The following is a 5,193-nucleotide window of genomic DNA, read 5'->3' as shown; positions in this document are numbered from 1 at the left end:
GACCTGAGGTTCCTGTGCAGAGAAGCTCCCAGACCAAAGGAAGACTGATGACATGGACTTTCCTCCAGAGCCGATGGAGAAAGCGTTCCCCTAGAGCTGGTGCCCTGAATTTGGACTTGTAGCCTACTGGACTATAAGAGAATAAAGTTCTCTTTGTTAAAATCATCCACTTGTGGTACTTCTGTTAGAGCAGCACTAGATGACTGAGACACCCTCAATGAGATGGATTGACACAGTGGCTGCAACAATGGGGTCAAACATAGCAATGATATGAGGATGGCACAGGCAGTGTTTCATTCTGTTGTACATGGGGTCGCTATGGGTCAGAGCTGACTGGATGGCACCTAACAACAACAACAAGGGTTATAGATCTTTCTTGCTGTTGGTATCTCCATGGTACCTCAGAATTCTCTTTTTATCCTTTCAATTACCTAGTTAACAGCTTTATACCTAATAACCATTCTTTGTATTAAATTCTCTTCATCCAAATAACTGTGTAGTTTCTGTCTCATTGGCTGGACCCTGACTGATGCAGAAATTGGTACTAGGAGTGATTCCAGGAAATAGACCCCTGAAGATGGGATTTAGGAATTGATTTGGTTGTGTCATTGAGCTTGAATGTGCTGAGCTCCTTGTCTATGAGAAATGTGATGCTATTAATCCATGGCAAACTGTGGCCTCATGATTAATCAAATTATTACCTGTGGTTACTTGTGATGAAGTGCCAACTGAAGTAAGTGCCTAGGGGGCCCAAGTGGCCATTGCACTTGACTGTTAGGGCAGTGATGGTAACTACAGAGACTGTGGTGTGGGACAGATTCTTCTGAATGCATCAGAGCCCTTGCAGAAAGAAAATGACAAGCTCAGGTCTTTAAATTCTCAGCTTAAGTCATGGTCAGAAAACCCTAGAGTTTTCGACATAGCCGTAAAAGAATTTCTTATTTCTTACCTAGCTGATTTGCTATAAATAAACACAAAATTATGCATGTTTCAGAATTACATCAGTCAAATTCATAGTCTTACTAAGCTTTCATATGATTGGGAAAGAGCAGGACCCTGCAACCTATAATGGGGACATCTGGTTGGATGTCAGACAAAGCTAAAAATCTTAGACTCCCATGTCACGCTGAGCTTCCCTTGCCAGTGGAAACAGGGCCGAATGAAGATATTTTCAAGCCTGGGCAGAGGGGTTCGGTAGCGCCCTTTATATAATAGCATCAGAAAAAAGTCTCCTTATTCATTTGTTGGTGTTGTTAGCTGCCATCGGGTCGATTCGAACTTACAGCGACCCCAGAGTGCACAGTAGAACTGCTCCACAGAGTTTTCGAGGCTGTGACCTTTTCGCCGGACCTCATTTCCAAGGTGCCTCTGGGTGGGTTTGAACCATCAACCTTTTGGTTAGTAGTCCAGCACTTAACCATTTGCACCACCCAGGGACTCTGCTTGTTTATTTCAAATAACAAATTGACAAATTGAGGAAAAGAATGTAATAAAAATATACGTGAACTCTTGTCAATGAGTGTTTCCTGATAGCTTCCACCACCTGACTGGCGCTGGGTCCAGTGATGCACATGCTTCTGTCCAAGTTGCTTTCAGGGTCCCTCACAGGCTTCCACTTGGGATGCACACCTTTTAAGTTATCTGGAGCCATTCTGGCACAGTGGTGAACTTTTCCTGAAAGATTAAAGCAGTAATTAGTTTCTTAAATACAAGCGTATTTTTTCATTGGGATTTCTTGTGCACCCTGCTTATGCCACTGTGTCCCTGGAGTGCATAGTTTGGAAACAGCTATATAAACTTATGTTAACTACTGATATTTAGTTTGTTTTTATAATATTTTAGTAAAATTATTTTTTGACACATATCAAATTTGGCACCCCATTAAGCCTAACACCCCGGATGGCCACTGGTATAGGCCGCCCCTTAATCCAGCACTGAATGGAAGCAGTTTACTCGGTTGTGTCTGAGGAGGCTAGCCTTCCCTTACTTGAAAACCCTGTAATAACCTCCTCTGGGGAAGTTGCATGGCAAGAAGATGTCATTCTCCCCAATACCAAACCCAAACACCCTTTGTTGCTGCTAGACGCATAACTAGGATCAAACCTCAGTATGATCGAAGGAGGCAAGTACAAAATCTGACTCAGAAGGAAATAATGTATACACCAAAATAACTGCAAGATTTTGCCAACATATATTGACAGAACTCTGAGGAATATGTGTGGGAGTGAATTCTAAGAGTTTTAGACCTAGGAGGGTGGCATATAAAACTGGACTGAGCCACATCCATTGATGTGGGTGCACTTGAGTGACTTAATTAGAGTCTCTCATCCAGTTTCCAGACCTATGCCAGTTAACAGACCCAGAGCCCCCTAATTGAAGGAGAGGCCAGTTCCCCTTAAGGAAGGATCTGCAACACAGCCACAATATAAAGGTAAATCTTCCTTCAAACTTTCCCTGTAGGGACCTGTGTCCATTTATTAGTGTATCTGTGCAGTGGGGAAAAGGAAATACACAGATCTTTGGAGGATTACTAGACATCAGCTCTGAATTGATGCTAATTCCCAAAATGCCACTATGGTCCACCAGCCGAAGTAGAGGATGTTGGTGGCCTCTCTGAACACACCCTGGGGTTATTTCCCCAGTTCTTGAATTTATAGTTGGAATAGACATACTTAGCAACTAACATGAGTCAGTTGACTCTGACCATAGAATAAGGGCCATTATGGTAGGAAGGACTAAGTGGATGCCTCTAGAGCTCCCTCTGTCCAGGAGAATATAAACCAGAAGTAAACCACATCCCTTGGAGAGATTAATACCACTATCATAGCCTTGAAAGATGCTAAGGTGATGCTACCTATCGCTTCCCTATTTAACCTGCCTGTGGCCTGTAAATAAGGTGACTGGATATTGGAGAATTACTATGAATTATTGTAAACTTAATCAAGTAGTAACTTCAACTATAGCTGCTATTCCAGATGTAGTATCTTTGCAAGAGTAAACCAGCACAGCTCCTGGCACTTGATATGCGGCTGTTGACCTGGCAAATGATTTGTTTCTGCATACCCATTTGTAAGAAACACCAGAAGCAGTTTGCTTCTACCTAGCAGGGCCCAAAATATACCTTCACAGTCTTGCCTTAGGGATACATCAACTCTTTGGCTCTCTGTCTTAATATAATCTGCAGAAATCTTGATCATCTTGACATTGAACATTACACAATATGACTACATTGATGACATTACGCTGATTAGGTCAGACAAGCAAGAAGTAACAAATACTTTAGATGCCTTACAAAGGCATATGCAAAATTAGTGGGAGATAAACACCGCAAAAATTCAGGGGCCTGCTACTTCAGAGAAGTTTCTGGGGGGTCCAAAGTTCTGGAACCCATAGAAATATACCCTCCAAGGTGAAAGACATGTGTCTGCACCTTGCACAACCTATCACCACCAAAAAAAAAAAAAAGAAGTACAATGCTTCATGGGTCTTTTTGGTTTTTGGGTTTTGGAAACAAAATATACAACATTGGAGGGTTCTATTTTGATCATCTACCAAGTAACCTATAAAGCTACCAATTTTGAGTGGGAATAAAAGAAGAAAAGGCTCTGCAGTAAATCCAGGGGGCAGTACAAATTAGTCTTCACTTGGACCTTATGAACCAGCAAATCCAATGATACTCAAAGTGTTTGCGTCAAATAAGGATGTTGTATAGAGCTGTGAGCAAGCACCAGTAGGTGAATCACAACACAGACCTCTAGGATTTTGGAATAAATTCACGCCCTCTTTTGCAGACAGTTATTCTCTTTTTGAAAAACAGCTCCCAGCTTGCTTCTGTACCATGGTAGCCTAACCATGGGCCATTAAGTGACCATGTGACCGGAGCTTCCTATCATGAGATAGATGTTATCTGACCCACCAAGTCATGAGGTTGGGCATGCTCAGCAGCAGTCTGTCTTCAAGTGGAGGTGGTATTTAGAAAATCAAGCTCAAACTGGTCTTGAAAGCATGAGTAAGTTGCATGAACAGGTAGCTCATTTTCCTTTACCTCAGCTCCTGCTGCATTGCATCCTCTCCCTCAGTCAGTACCTTGGGTCTCATGAGGAATTTCTTATTTCTCATGAAGAGGAAAAAACTATGGCCAGGCTTACAGATAGTTCTACATAACATGCCAGCACCATAAGAAAGGGGATAGCTGAAGCATTACAGATCCACTCTCGGGTGGCCCTGAAGGACAGTGGTGTATGCCCAGTAAGATTCAATCCCTTCAGAAATGAAGGTCCGGATCACCCTACCAGGTAAGAAACTCTAAATAGCTGAGGTCCTGGCTGAGGGCAAAGGAAATATGAAATGAAGAGTGGAAAAATAAAGTTATTAACTATGGCTTTGTGACAAGTTATAGAAATGAGAACTACTGTAGCAATGCATATTTTCTTATTTGTTATATGTGTTTCATAATAATAGATTATATATATAATTGTGTGTGTATATGTATATACATACACACACACACACACATATGTGGTAGCACAACAGTTAAGTGCTCAGCTGCTAACTGAACGGTTGGTGATTGTAATCTACCCAATGGCTCCACAGGAGAAAGACCTGACGATCTGCTTTCATAAAGATTTCAGTCAAGAAAACCCTATGGGGAAATTCTGTTCTGTCACGTGGGGTTGCTATGAGTCGGAATCAACCCTAGCAACAATAATAATTATAAAAATTTATGTATATGTATAATTCTTTCTTCTTCCCTTATTTTTTATACAAGTTTCGTTTGAGGTTAACTTTGTAACTTAGTTTTCAAATAATAGAATTTTCAGATAGGACTGTGACTTATTTTAGAGAGTTATTAACATAGCATGGAGATAGATACAATGACTATTGGGACATTGTATTTCCTTGTTTTGGGGAGTAGATGAGAATGTATTTGTGCAAAAGATAGTTGCAACTTGTTAGGTGGAAGAATAAAGTTATTTCATTGTATGGAAGTTCAAAAATGTGGAGACAAGTCAACTTCCGGCAAAATGGCGCTCTAGGCAGAAGCACCACGCTGTCCCTCCACAGCAAATATCCAAAAAACTAAGCCGAACAGAGAAAACAACAATCCTGAAACCCTAAAACATCAAATGAAGAGATAAAGAACTCAGCCAAGCACCAAATGGAGTGAGAAAACTGACAGAGAATGGAGAGCGA

At 41.3% G+C, this 5,193-nt stretch overlaps 1 long non-coding RNA gene across 1 annotated transcript in view; it reads right to left on the bottom strand.

Annotated features, from left to right (window-relative positions):
• Nucleotides 1-5,193, bottom strand: part of LOC111820723 (uncharacterized) — a 24,795-nt gene that overhangs the window by 2,210 nt on the left and 17,392 nt on the right. The window contains exon 2 of the long non-coding RNA XR_002824241.1: nt 1,502-1,674. This is a non-coding gene — a long non-coding RNA (uncharacterized LOC111820723). The remainder of the gene's footprint in view (nt 1-1,501; nt 1,675-5,193) is intronic.

Source organism: Trichechus manatus, unplaced genomic scaffold, assembly GCF_000243295.1.
Source record: "Trichechus manatus latirostris isolate Lorelei unplaced genomic scaffold, TriManLat1.0 scaffold00048, whole genome shotgun sequence".
Classification (NCBI taxonomy): Eukaryota; Metazoa; Chordata; class Mammalia; order Sirenia; family Trichechidae; genus Trichechus; species Trichechus manatus.
The sequence above is the reverse complement of the archived record's forward strand: the minus strand, read 5'-3'. Positions and strand labels throughout refer to the sequence as shown.